Here is a 16081-nt window from a genome sequence, read left to right as displayed (position 1 = left end):
ACACTTCTCTCTTTCTCTGTCTCTCTCTCTCTATCTCTCTTTCTCTCTGACTTCTCACTTTCATTTCACACTTGTTGTATGAATCTTTGTTTGTTAAAGGATTGACTGAAAGATAACTACAAAATAAAGTTTAACAAAATATAAGCGCATCATAATCAGAGAAAAGATAAGCTACGTGGGTCGTTAATAAAGATGTGGCCTGACCAATTTCCAGTACGTAACTGGTATTAATAATGTAGAATGGTACATATTTGTATAGAAATATTCCAAAATATCAGCCTTCTAACCTAAATCTTTTTTTTTTTTTTTTTTTTTTTTTTACAGATCCTAATTCATAACAAGGTGTGACTATGGACAAAGTTGAGAACAGACCAGTGATTCGTTCCTGCAACCTCCCGCCAACACCCAGTATGCTTTGCGATTCCGCGGGCCATTTAAATGATTTTTAATAGTCTATAGTGTATGAAACAAAAGTGTATAGGACCGCTTCTATTGTGCATAGAGATATGAAGTAAAAAGTATTTTGTTGTTAGGGTCTCTACTTTAATTTTTTGTGGCATTCATTGATATCTTTTTCAAATTCAGGGAGGCCACGGGGGGAAAAAGCCGAAAATTCTAAAAAAAAAAAAAGGATAAAATTGGGGGGAACCATCCCCAAAACATCCCCGTTTTCAATTTGGTTTGTAAAAGTAATAATACTATTTCATCCTAAGATCCTAACACCAAACAGGATTTCGGACTGAGAAGGTTCATTTCAAATAAAATTATTTACAAACCAAGTTCAAAACGGTGGTGTTTCCCCCCAAAAGTTATCCTTTTTTCTAGAATTTTCGGATTTTGCCCCCAGTGGTCGCCCTGAATTTGAAAAAAAAAAAAATATCATGAATGCCACACCAAATTAAAGTAGAGACCCTAGACAACAAAATACTTTTTACGTCATGTCTCTATGCACAATAGAAGTGATGCTATACGCTTTTGTTTTATACACTACAGACTACGCAAATATAATGGCGTACGGGATCGAAGGACGTACTATTTTTTCAATGTAGTGGCGGGCGGTATCAAGAAGGTATGGGGAAATCGCCCAAGGAGATTCAAGAGGAAATGATCAATGTGTATGGTGATGTTGCCACATCCTACAGCATGGTGAAAGAGTAGCACAAGGTATTTAGATGTAGTCGGACGTCAGTGCAAAATGACCCAATCAGCCATTGAAGATGGCACTGTAAAACAAGTTTAGGCATTAACCCTTTTAGTATTTCCTCATTTTCAGGTAAATTTTAGACTTTCACTCAAACAGCTACTACTTCCTTACTATTTATCGTAGGATCATGGTTTATACTTCGTTGTTTTCAGGACAGATCATACTTATCAACGGTACTACTCGCTTATCCATATTATACACCGGAAAAGGGAAAATCGAAAGAAGAAAAACAGGAGATTTTTCGAAAAAAATTGTTCAAAATGTTTGTGCCCCTCTGGATAGCCACCCTGTTTTTACGTAGGGATCTGAATTTTTAAAATACAAATATGTTGTTGTGTGCACAATACGTGTGCACAATTTCATTTTTGTATTTTGAAAACTGAGGTGAGGAGAAATATTTGAAAGTCTAAAGGTGATCCATTTTTCATATATGTATATACTCTGTACATATATATATATAATATTTCAAAATATACTTCGTCATTCCTATTTGATCTAGAATCATGGTTCATAGGCAATTTTCTTCAGTATAAAAAGCTCTTTCCAACGGTTCTACTCACACGTGAGTATCATGCATCTGAACGGGAAAAATCCGAAAGTTTTTTTTGAAAATCCCACGAAAACACTTTGCCCCTCTGGCCCAGGCCTGGGCTCACGTAGGGATCTGATTTTTTTTCTTAAAGTACGGTGTTATGTGCATAATACGAGTTCAAAATTTCAATCGTGTATCTTGAGAACAAAGGACGAAAAAAATTGTTGAAAGTCTGAATTTAGTCTCTCTCTCTCTACCCCCATATGTATATAAATTACTGCGTTATTACTACTTGGCCTAGAGGCATGGTTCAAATGTTATTTTCTTTAGTATAACAAGCCCTTTCGAACGGTACCAGTCACATGTCCATATCGTATATCTGAACCGGTGAAATCGGGAAAGACCGGAATTTTTCTGAAAAAATCACCCCCTCGGAACCCTTGCAACCCTCAGAAAAATTTTAGAAATATCGGAATGTACACGCAATCCATATGCAAAGTTTCAATCTGATATCTTAAAAAATAAATGCGTGAAAAATTTAGGAAATTTTCTTTAAGAAAAAATAAAAAGTCACGTCCCTCCGCCCCCACTTGGGGCCGTCAAGCTGACCACCCGGTTCCAAAATGTATCTGAAGTGTTCTTTGGTCCATCCTTGACTTGACTAATAAAATGACCGGCTTAAATACCTGTTATAGAACCTGAATGAGCAGTCAAAGACGATACTACCCCATGGTAACAAAAGTTACCAAAAATCGTAAAAGGGTTATTCCTGAAAGACAAACGAATAACTGTCCAGGAACTATCCCAACAGGTCAAAATAAGTGTAGAGTCCATCGAAACAATCTGCACTTGTCAAAATTGAGTGCCAGGTGGATTCCAAGACTGCTGCAACCTTTCGAGAAGGAACATCGCGTGCAAGCATGAAGGCAATATTTGGAACTGTGCAATCGTGACCCAAAGGACTTTTCCTTCATCTCATTACACAGGAAGAAACAAGGATCCATAAGTTTGATTCCGAGACAAAAATGGAGTCCAGTCAGTGGCGTCACAAGGATTCATAGCCCCCCAGAAAGGCTCATGTGGTGCCATAGATAGCAAGGTGATGTTGAGTGTTTTCTTGGGATTGTGGGGGCATCGTCATGAGCGATTACCTTCCCAAGGGTGCCACAATTACTACACAATACTACAGTGACTTGCTACAAAAGTTACAAGCAAAACTCAAAACATTCAGGCGAGGAAAACTGCCAAAAGGTGTGCTGCTGCTCCAGGACAATGCACCGTTTCACAATGCTGACATTGCCAGGAGACAAGCAGCCACTTTTGGGTACGAAATTTTGCCTCATCTCCCGTACTGGCCTGATCTGGCACCGTTCGACTTCTTCCTATTTCCCAAGCTGAAGAGATTTTTTATAATAGGAAAAAACTTTTCTCATCAACTGAGGACTTCATTTCTGCAACATCAGCATGGTTCACAGAGCAAGCTGCACAATTTTACAAGGATGGTATACATGCATTGAAGCACCGATGGGAGAAGTGTTTAAATTTGCGTGGTGGCTATGTGAGAAAGGAGTAAGCTCTTCGCAAAACATCAAGCAGCTCTCCCAACTGGAAGTGGGTCAGGCCACATCTTTATTGAACTCCCCACGTGTATGTTTTCTTATGAGGAATCGTCAAAGTTGAGTCAAGTGAACCTATGGAATTGTCATTTACAATATAAAAGATGCAGTTGAGCTCAAATAGTGTTTGCTAAATCTTTTTCTACAGTCTATGTTTCAAAACCCCTGTATTAGTTTCCAGTATGGGAAGGTAGAATTAACATGAAATTATATTTGAAATATTTATGACAGGTAATTCGATTAAGAAATATAACACTGGGAATCAAACAAATGAACTTCAATCTCATTAGTCTACTATGAAACTCTGGAGCAGTGCTGCAAAGCTTATACATTGGCTGATTCTGAGTCACTGGATTCTTCTGAAACGCCAGGTCAGACCAAGTCTGTGAAGCGACACCCAAACTCTGACAACAGTTATGAAGCAACTGACCCGTTGACCCGTGACACGTTCCATCACTGAAGCCAAGACAAGCCACGGTTCTCATGTAGAAGTCACGAGTCAAGTCTTCGTTAATTGTCTTTTGTGATGTCAATGACCTCATGCGTACAAATTGGTTTCAGAAGGCCAAATCATCAAGGGTAGCTTCGTCTCTGCTCTGTAGCGTCTCCGACAAAGAAAGAACTGTGTCAAACCGCACAATTAGCTCTGGCAGTTGGAGTATTCTCCACGATAATGCACCCTCACACAACTATAATATTGTCAGACAGCCCTTGACAAGAAGATGACTTATTCAACTGCTTCTAGTCGCTGAACTAACTAATAAAATTATGCTCGAGAGAAGAGAGAACTATGCAGAAAGCTGAAGGGGTCTCTATAGGTAATATTTCTCCTTTATGAAATCCGTTCGGAACCTTTATTGTCGCACTATGTACTTTGATCTAAATTATGTACAGAATATCTAATTCAACTTATACATTTTTAAATGTAAAATGTAAAAATGTTTAACGATTTTTCTTTACTATTACCTAGATGCTATGTAAATCTTATAAATCTGGTATGAAACTTATGAATGAAGCATCTTTGTTGGTAGTTGAAGTGGTCTGTTTTTCATGTACGGGATATAAATAGCCACCATTAAATTCACCGTTACTTTTGAATATGTTATTCAAAGAATTTTTCTTTTATTTAGTAATTATATTACCTCACTACTAATTTTTAATTTAATTCTTAGATTTTTTAGTTACTAGGTTTACGTGCAGGTATTGTAAAAAAATAAAAATTTAAAAAACGATTGTTTCAAATTCTACTTAATACATGATGAAACCCGGAAGTGCTCAAAACCGATAAATTTGATTCTATAATTCATTTATGTTGTCATATATTAATACGATATGCTTCTTTTTCTATTTGGATATTAGAAGGAGGAATTAATGTATTAGGAATCGATATACGAACTATATATCACACAATTTAACATAATTCTTTTGATTTTAGACTGCAGTGCTTCTTCATATACTTATATTACTGAGTGCTCATTGAATTGCCACCACCTCTCTACACAAGAATGTACAGCCAATAGCCGAGTTGATTACGTGACACTCCAACTGGTAGTATTGCAGGAAAAAGAACATACTAGAGGTTACATAATGGCAGACATTACACTATTATAATCGGAGGTGGTCACTATTTATCCGCGTTTTAATAGGGCATGATTGTGGGTACCCGAACAATGGGTGCGTCAAGAATTCAGACAGCAATACTTGTCGGATGCGCCCGTTCTGTGTGGTGAAGGTGTACAAGGAGTGGGAAAAAATGGGGTAACGGTCTCCAAGAGATAAAACTACAGGAACGTGCGGAAGTTCAAAACGTGGGGCGAGCGTCGCGTCAAACAGCTCGTGACAGTCAAACGAATCAACAGTGACTGGGAATTACGTAACCAATACAATGGTAGATGCACAACACCCATATCCCACGCAACTAAAATGTATGCAGTGGCACGCATGAAATACAACAGCAGACAACCCACTCGTCAGATACTTCTTATGACTCGTCACCACCGACTTCGTCGTCTTGGGCACAGGAACACGCTAATTGGACTATGGATGATTGTTAAAAGATGTGTTAGTGCTACTCCTCTCGGATGGGTATGTGCATATGTGGCGCCAACAGCACAAAACTATAGATTACTCGTGCATCGTGTGTACTGTACAGGCAGGTGAGAGCGACTGTATGGTTTTGGGATGGTTCTGTTGGCATGGACTGCGACCGTTGGTGTGTATGGACCACAATGAGATATCCGTTGTATACCTGCAGGTGTTAGGGAATCACGTACACCCTACAACATTTCTACTCATACGAAGACTGCATTTTCCAGGACGACAATGCACGGTGTCACCAAGCCAAGATTCTACTTCCTTGACTTAAGGAACATTCCACGAAGCTACAGTATATGAATTGGCCCCTAAGTCACCGGATCTTAATACTATAGAACATTTATCAGATACTGCGGAACGAACCCTTCGCACCATGACTCCTGCATCAATTGGCTTATTGTGGAATGCCATCAGAAATATATGGTGTCAGATTCCCAAGGAAACATTTATCAGCAACTACCAGAATCCATGCCATGAGTCCTCTGAGCAAAAGGTGGACCAAGAAAGTATTAGATAGGTGATCACAATTCAGTGAACACTCAGTGTAGAAACAAATATCATGATCTGTCCCAACTTTTTATCTTGAATAGGTGGCAACCCTACAACCATTTGTTAATTGCTTTTCTCTTTAACACCTCATACCACTTGGCGGTAGATTATTGTGTCACTGGAGCTCTATTTTACTTTGAAATATTTTCCACTTTATTTAAATAATAAATAATGTTTAACATAATATTAAAACATTCCTCTGAAAAATGTAAGATTACAAACATTTTCTAAAATAACAATTTTATTTTATTTTCTCTCTTTCTCAACGGTTGATAAATGTTTGCCGTGGTAATGTTGGGAAATTGTGTTCAATATTTTGTTGTCCATCATTCATCAGCCATGAAGGTCTTCAGTTAACTACTTTTTAAAAGTAGAAACTTAATTTTCTTTTATTTTCCAAAATGTTCGATTTGATATTGCAAAGACACATTTTAAGAAAAGAATAAATGGATAGACATCATTGATTCATGAGAACAAAGTTTGGATGGTAGTTCTGGAGCATTTTGCATACTCGTCTCTTCGTTTGGAGATTAAAGTATTATTTTATACTTTCAATTGTTTTAAATCGTATGAACTGAATGTTGGAATAACACTGAAGTAGTATAGAAGTAATCGTCTATGGCCACTAATTAAATAATGGACAAATTGCTCCACTTAGAAAGTATTAGAAAATAAGAAGTTAAAGCAATATCATTTTTTTCTTGTTCAGTTCTCTCTCAATTTAAGGTTGATGATTAATAGAAAAGGATGTCTTACGTCATTTTGGCATCGACCTTCCATAAAGTAAATTACGGTTTAGTAGATAAGCTTTTTGATTATCGTTTACAGTTGTATATGTTTACCACCTTTCTTGGATGAAAAGATCCAATATATTTCAATCAAAAAGTTTCTTGTAGACCTTATATCTGGAGAACTACATACAGTGAAGCCAAATCCAAACCATCACTTAACTCAGTATAATGTGCTCATTCCGTAGAAAATAAGAAAACTCGATTTAATGGCCGTTGGTCCCTGTTCCAAGATCCAATATATCTTAATCAAAAATTTTCTTGAACGCCTTATATCTGGAGAACTACATATAGTGTAGACAAACCCAAATTATCACTTAACTCAGTACGATGTGCTTATTCCATAGAAAATACGAAAATTTGATTTAGGGGTCGTACGAAAATGTTGTGGCCCCTAATTCAAAAACTAATTATTGGCCAAGATCGCAATCTTTTTATCTATTTTTTTCCCTTAAAATTGTTGTTTTGAGTTCTATTTAAAATTCGGCTTTCGTTGTATTTTCCTTGTATTACAATAAGCACTTATTCAACAGTTTGTCTCTTTTATTGTAAGTTTTTAGACATATTTTTAATATTTAAAAAAAATTGTATTATTTTAAAATTTGGATTTGACACTAAATAAGTTGATCAAAACATGAAATCCAAAGTACTCTGAATATGAACATTGAAGATATAAATTTGACAATAATCTTTAAATATAGATTTTCTGCTGCAATATCCTAATTACATTTGTCATTTTCTTCTCCCCTAGAGATATCCAGGTTCAGAAATTCTGGTATATCTAAAGCTAGGTATTTTACTGTTGACATTGTTGTGCATTCTTCATGTTACCCAGAAAACAGCATTGAGTGGTATTTAAAGAATATTTTCTTTCTAATAACAAAAATTAGAATGTATTTTCTTCCTACAGCGCTTTTATTAGATTGCTTTTGTGTTTGTTTTGTTTGTAGTGTCAAATTTTGCAACTTTTATTTTACACACTTTCACACGACTTAGAGCTCTGATAATTTGTACTTTTGTCCAATGAAAGTACAATATTTTTATACAGTTTTTGCTCAAGTTTGTCGTTTTAATGTAGAATTAATTACGTTTGCTGTAAATGTATTTAGATGCTGAATTGTAAATGTATTATTTGCATAAATAGTCAACGGCAATCAATTTACGAGCTAAGGTCCTTCCTTAAGCTCCTCATTTTTTTTAATTTTAGAGAATTTTAAAGACAATGAGGAATATCAAAATGTAGAAAGTGAGCCAATATTTGAACTAATAATTGTTTTCAAGATCCTCCGTCTACTGTATAAATTGGGATCCCCAACAATTATAACGACATAAACTGGACACCCAAATGTCTGGCCTATAAGAAAACGTTTTTGAAACTGTACTTAAGTTTAGAAAAAGAAAGCGAAGTATGCTCAACGAAGAACCTTAAAAATCACTTCAATAAAGATGAGAGATTTGCCAGCCTTGGACAACAAAATTATTGATTTTCGGCTTTAAAATTATCGCAATAATAGCAACATTCTAATATAAATGAAATAAAGAGTTTGTTTGTCTGTATATCTGTGTGCGGCCTGGGGACCAGACGAGTGGACCGAGATTTACCAAATTTTGGTCAGGGGTACCTTGTCCCAGGCCCCAGATCGAGGCGAAGCCATTTTTTTTAATTTTCGATCCAGGAGGGTCTCAGGGGGTCGTTAGCCGAACCGGCTTGGGAACCAGACAAATTGACCGAGAGTTGCCAAATTTTAGTCACGAATACCTTGGTCCAGGCTCCAGAGCAGAGTTAAACGTTTTTGTCATAGTTCGAACCAGGAGGGTCTCAGGGGGGGCATTTACCGGGACATGTAAGAATAGTAGAACATGACCGATATTAGTGTTGAATTCATAGTTTTCGCGGTCGCTGCGATCAATGGTGAAACTCTGATCGCATTAACTTCCAAATTCACACTATTCGGCTCCGGGCCGGGGGTCACCCGGGGAGGGATATATCGAGACATATAAAAGTAATCCAAAATGACAGATATTAGTGTCAAGTCCACACTTACTCCATCGGCGTTTCTCTTGTTGGTAGCATCTCTGGAAGTCATATTTTGGGATGCCTGCCAAATCCTGTGTTACAGCTGTTTGAATACCTGATTCTCCTTCAAAATGGTGTCCTTTAAGAACTGCTTTCACCTTTGGGGGCAGAAAAAATCACATTGGGTCATGTCCGGCGAATAAGGAGGGTGTGGTACCACTGTAATGGATTTTGATGCCAAATACTGGCGAATAGCAATGCGGCCGATACAGTCCTTCGGTCATCTTTTTGTTGCTGTATGATATTTTTCGGAACCAACTTGGCACACACTTTTCGCATTCCCTCACACTGGGCCATGTCCGGTGAATAAGGAGGGTGTGGTAGCACTGTAATGGATTTTGATGTCAAATACTGGCGAATAGCAATGCGGCCGATACAGTCCTCCGGTCATCTTTTTGATGCTGTGGAGTATTTTTCGGAACGAACTTGGCACACACTTTTCGCATTCCCTCACACTGGGCCATGTCCGGTGAATAAGTAGGGTGTGGTAGCACTGTAATGGATTTTGATGCCAAATACTTTCGAATAGCAATGCGGCCGAAACAGTCCTCCGGTCATCTTTTTGATGCTGTGTGAGATTTTTCGGAACGAACTTGGCACACACTTTTCGCATTCCCAAATTTTCAGTTAATATCAGATGCACTGTTTCTCGGTTCATGTTCTGTTCATTCGCAATCATTTTCACGGTTAATCGTCTATCCGCTCGTACAAATTCCCTCACCCTGTCTGTGTTCTCTTCCGTTCGTGTTGTTGTGGGTCGCCTACTGCGGTGTTCATTTTCGATTTTTGGTCTGTCTTCTGTAAAAATTTTGTGCCAACGATGCACCTGTACCATTGATAACATTTCATTTCCAAAGGCCTGCTGAAGCTTCCGGTACGTTATCGCGGCAATCTCACCAGGTTTCACAAAGAAGAAGATCGCGTAGCGCTGCTCAATATTAGTGCTTCCATTGTTGTGACGGGGGTCCAACACACGACAGCACTCTTCAATCTCTAACTCCAAAATGAATAATATTTCGTGAGTGCCATGTGCTGTGCTAGTGGAGCAGGCCCAAGGTCACTCGCTGGCGGCGGTTTCAGTCTGCAAGATTGCCAGCATCAGTTGATAAAAAAAGAAAAAAACATTTTCATTACTTTATTGTCGGACCTTGTATTCACCTATTATCACAAGGAAATTATCGTATATACCATTAAGACTTAAATATCATGATAAATTATCGTATGGCTGGCAAGCCTGAAAGATGGCAGTGTGTTTCAATGCTGGTTTGAGACCTTTCTTTGATACTTTTAACGGAAAAGTTAGGAACTATTTTCTTGATTAAAAGGTAAATTATAGTCGTAAAATATATTTTAAAAATAATCATTTTATAAAATGACTAAAAGCGTATAAACGTATATGGTAGTTAAAATAAGGAAATGTGACTAAAATTGAAGTATCAGGCTCGATTTAATGCGTTGTAGTCATTCTGTGTGATCTCACAGAAAGATCAATGTTTATAGTCTTCGTCTCATTACTTTATTGTACTCCACAAATAAATCTCCTTTTTAGTGAATTTTATAAAAGTTTCATTTTTTAAATTAACTTTTCTAACGTGTTATCATGTTTTTTCTTAAATACATTGCATATGATTGTGACAATCGTGAGGGTATTGTTGTCATTACAGCAGGGATACAAATAACCACTAGCACACTCGCCCTGGGCGAGTGGTTCATTGGTGCGGGCGAGTTTTTAATATCGCTATTATTTATTTCAAAGGTAAGTAAATTATTTCTAGTGTGTGATGTGGGCTAATAGTTTTTTCTTGAGCTCGTAAAATTTTGATGCTTATTTGCATCCCTGTACTACAGCGAGCACGTAGCCAGAATTTCTTTTCGGGGGGACAACCAAGTTAATATATATATAAAGGATGAATTCATGAATTAACTGCACAAAGAGCTTTATTCTGCATTAAAAGCAGTGTATTTTCTACATATAAACCATACATTTACAAATTAGAATCGAATATGTATGAGACATTGTATTTACTACAAGAATATAATACAGTAAGAATGTAAAAAAAAAAAAAAAAGTATTTAAATGCACTTGAAGTCTCAGGTAACCCCCTGATATTTAGTGTTACTCAAAAAATTACAATAGTAGTAGAGTTAAAGAAGTATTTTCGTCTCTCCACTGTTAGACTGCTAGTCATCACATCAATCACCTTTTCAATATCAGGCGATAACTAGGAATGAATGCATAACAATACAAGTCATATAAGTCTTTCACTACCCATCTTATTTCGGAGATATGATTTGATTCTTTTCAATGAAGAAAAGGATCTTTCTACTGATGCTGTTGAAACGGGCAAGCAAGCGAAAATTCGGAGTAGCTTTCTGATTGACGGAAAGAAGGCTGGATCACATGCATCCAATACATCCATTATATCGAGAAGTTTCTTTGGTTCTGCTCTCCATTTTTCACACCATAGGCTGTACGTACTCTGCTTTGATGACAGGTGCAGAAACAAAAGTTACCCATTAGAATTCAATATTTGAAAAGTCTTGCAGCTTTCTTTCATCAGCATTTTTTGGAAGCAAAATCTCTAGAGAAGATAATATATCTTTGTTATCAGAAAATCTTTCTTTGAGTCCAGAGATTAAATCATCTAAACATGGTAAAAATATTCATCTTCTAAAATACTTTTCTGGGGAACAGCTTGATGGATTTGATCTTCTCATTTGTTCGCCAATCACCCGAGGGGCCTGGATTTTACTTCCGAATATTTCCTTTGCTAATTTGGAACAAGATTTGAAAATATCACTTAACTATGAGTCAGCATTTTCTCGTACTTTTCTCAGCTTCTTTGTTACTTGTTCAGCATATTGAACAGCAGATGCCAAACCATAGTTCAGATTTTGAAGATAGGCCGACAATGATAGAGTAAAACTAAAATCAGTGAGAACTAATTCACTCAGTTGCGTAGCAACATCCTCCATTGTTGATGTCAAAAACTTTAGGAAATGCTGCCAATGTTGAAAACTGATGGAATTTCGACGTAGAATATTCTCAAAATCTTTCAGTTGCATCTTTCCAATTGTCGAAAGATTTCGATATCAAACTTCGAACTTTCTGATGCAGGCGTTTTCCTGCATGTTCTGACGAGAATATAACACAGTATTTACAGTAGGCTCCATATTTCACAGGAGAAAATACTAGCCATTCCCATTTTGTCATCCAGTCTCTCTGAAAACGCAATTTCCTTTTTCTTTAACAGCGAGTCGGGAAAATGAAAGATGTATCAGGTACAAGCACATTAGTCAACACAGTTTTTCTTTGTTGATCTGTCAGTGGGGGATATGTTGGATTCGAATTAAAGATATAGTCCGAAACTTCGCTGATGTCTGGGAAATTAACACTCACAACAGCTTCTGTAATTTTACTTGTCATTGCGTACACTTCACACTGTTTCTCAGATACCGTTTTCTCTATTACCACTTCGGCTTCAGTCACAGACACAGATTTTATCTTTGAATCACTAACAACGACTTTATCACTCACAACAACCTCTGTTCCTCTTTCTTTCGACTGTCTCCACTTTCATCTGTAGCTATTTTCTTCGACACCGGTTTAAAGAAACTATCTTCATTTTATAGGCAGGTAATGCACAGGCACAGGGGACGTAAATTCTTCTTACAAAAATTTAGTTTACTTCTTCTTTTGAATCACTAGTGAAGAGCTTTGTAAAGGGAACCGCATTATATACTGCTTCTAACAAACTTTTTACTAGAGCTAGCTCTTGTATTTTCATCAATGTTCGAGAAAAGTTTCAATGTGTTGTTGTATGAGCCATATAGCGGCTCCGTTTGTCTACTAATTATTAATTGCTGGGATTTACATTTCTCCTTACTGCGTGGGAGTTACGAGGGCACCGCTCCGAGTTTTCATCAACAAAAAAAAAAAAAAAAAAAAAAAAAAAAAAAGTACCCATTGTTAAGTCACGATTTGGACGTAGGAAACAGCATTTCTTATTCGCCTTTGAAATAAACTGACTAAATTTTTACATGCTATTATTATTATCTAATCGTATTCTATTGTTATTAGAAAAGACAGAATTCATTACAAAACATATTGCAATGAATTTTGGGTAATTTATTTTAAGAAAATAATTTTAAAAATATTTGTAAGTGGTGAAACACTTTGGAAAGTACATTCTTATATTATTATTATTATTATTATTTACTAAATACATCCCTGAAGAAATGATGGGAAACATCCACTTGTCCAGTTGCAGAAAATACCAACAGGAGTAGACTTGAACGGGCTCGGGCACATTCCTTTAATTATACTAATAATTTCTTATTCCCTACAACTATCATTTCGTTTCCTTTAAAGTTCATGTCACTAGCGAAACGAAACCAGATGAGAGGCATTTTCGTGTTCTCCCTTTTGAAGTCCAAACTTAGTTTTCAGCTGTTTCTTCTTTTACAAAAGTAGCCGTCTATTTTTAAAAACGGGAAACAAAAATTTCTACAATAAAATCAGTATAATTTTCTTTCGATAATTGATGAGACTATTTTTACAATTTGCCGCTCGTCTTTCTACTATTAAACGATATCCTCTTTTACTTGCAAAAAAGAAGAAAAAGTTACACTATTCGTGGTTCTGCTAGACTTACTCGTAACTAGTAAGTTGTCAAATATTCTGGATAAGATAATAATAATAAAATTAAAAAATAAACATTGTTTTACGTGGGAAATGATTATCTCATATATGGAGAAACATATTTATTTTTACGTTTTTCAAGCATCTTTTGGCCGAGGGCGAGATAGGAAAAAGGGAAGGAATCGCCTTATTCAAGGTAATACCCCACATCATGTCTAGTATGTTGGTATGCCATATGGCAACTCAAAGTAGGCCATATGTAGGTACTGAAAACTGACCCTTAAATGTCTAAGTTTAATATTTAGAATGTATCTCTTTATTTTTTCTTAAATTATCTTGCCCTACTTCCTTTTTTAGAGTTTTAACTCTTCTTATTTTTTATCTTTATGAAAATTTCGCGGGGGGGGACATGTCCCACGTTTCCCCCCTGGCTACGTGCCTGTACTTCAGTAACAATAGTGTTGCTAAAAGTGGATTTTTATGTCAGCTAACTTTCGTTTTAAGTCTAGTTTTAGACGGAAGCATTTATAGTAGCATTTCTCGTAGCAAAAATCGTATCATCGCTATCCTACCGTGTAAAGTAGCAAATGGTATAGCATTGCCCATGCCATGGATATCCTATAGCATTTCTTGTCGATAGAACCTGCTCTCTTTCGTAGCATTTTCCCCACCATTTCTGGTCCGATTGCAGCGCCGTGGTGTGTTAAAAGGAAGCGAAAGATTTTGTGCCAAATATCCATGCTCTTTGTTTTGAGTGGGAAATTGAATTGTAGTAAAGAAAAATGAATTGGAGTAGGGATGCTATTATTATGCTGAATGAAACCTATGAGGAGCATCTTTGTCTGTACAAAGTTAAAAGTCCTTTATATCATAATAAGCATATGCGACAAAGGGCTTTAGAAGAAATAGCGATTGAAATCTCTGTTTTTAGTTTCGGAGTCATAATTGCGCTCTTCTCCAGTGATTTATTTGCTAAATATTATACGAGATTTTTGGCAGCACATCTGCTACGATAAATGCTTCCGTCTAAAACTAGCCTAACGTTCGGAGGCCTTTAGTGCACAAAGAAATCAAATCTAATTACTAAGGTTGTAAGAAAAAAGGACATAAAATTTGTTCCACATGGTTAAGTGCATGAAAAAGTGGATATTATTTTCTACATAGAAAGTTATTTATCATATCTAGACACAGAGATCTGAAAGAAACTTTACATAGAGATCTTAAAGATAAAAATATGTCCAAAAGGACCAAAATTAGACTTCATTCCCTTGTTTACTGAACGCGATATGTGTTAGTACAATTCCTGACCAGTTCCTAGCATACATCTCTCATGGTTCCTTACGTTGTCTACACGCAGTGAATGTCTCATTTTATTAGTAGTGTCCACGTCTCTGATCCATATGTCAAAACAGGTTGAATACGTTCATTGAAAATGTTAAGCTTTAGATACACTAACATTGACTCTTTAATACGAAGCTGTCACTTCAATATATTCCAGCCTAATTTAATACGTCTGTTAATTTCTTCTTTAATGTCACCACCTTTGAATATAATCCTGTCCCAGATAGTCGTCGGTATTCACTTCTTCTAAGGCCTGTGACAAACATCTGGGCATTTCAGCTAAACGAACAAAACGCAAGCTCTGGTGTGACGTTGCCAAGTGGTAAAGGGGTGTGGCTATGGGTAAGCAGACAAACTACAGCGCGATCAGGTGACAGGGGATAGACGTGAATGTGTACAAAATGAACGTGGCAATACCGCTGGCCTCTCATTTGCTAGCAACATTTAAAGGGAACTTGGAGATGCCTTCAAATGCCAAGATGTTTGTCACGCCGTTTAGTTCCGTAATTTCAACTTCAACTTTTTACTTCCTTGCTAATATGTTGAGGATTACCTTAGTCTCTGAAGCCAACATCAATCATATCTTCCAGTTCTAAGTTATTATTTGCAAAGACAACGATGCCATAAGTGAAATTGAGATGAACCAAATGTTCTACATCTACATTATTTCTTTATTGTTTCAGTTGAGAGATCGAGAAACATACTTTAAATTTACAACAAAGAATTTAAGATTAATAATAGTATTTTCTTGTACCCTTTTTCTATTCTTACAGTCGTTGTACGATCGAACAGTAGACCCTTCTACCTTCTGTCCCTTCCAAGAAATATGATGTCGTCACTAATCCAATCTATCTATGCACAATTATAGAAAGTCATAGAACGTGAGTGTCCCTCCGAAGACAGGTATCAGAACTTTAAAGAAAATATTAATTCAGCCAAAAATAGATTGTATGTCCTCTTTTATACGTCAATTGTAACTGAAAATGGTAAACATTTATCTCTTCTGGTTTCAATATTGACAGTCATAGAGAAAAACTGGTAAGAGAGATTTCTCCATTGACTATTATCCAATCTTTATCGTTATTCCTGTAATAAGAAGTATCTGGTTCAAACCATGTTTATAATTTACATAAAAAAGAATTCTTTCAGTTTTACGTCCCACAGTTACATCCTATGGGCTAAAGCATACAGATGATTAGTGAAAGTAAGTGCAGAATGAGGAAGGAAATGAGAAAACT

Source organism: Thermobia domestica, chromosome 5, assembly GCF_964235325.1.
Source record: "Thermobia domestica chromosome 5, izTheDome1.hap1.1, whole genome shotgun sequence".
NCBI classification, from domain to species: domain Eukaryota; kingdom Metazoa; phylum Arthropoda; class Insecta; order Zygentoma; family Lepismatidae; genus Thermobia; species Thermobia domestica.
The sequence above is the reverse complement of the archived record's forward strand: the minus strand, read 5'-3'. Positions refer to the sequence as shown.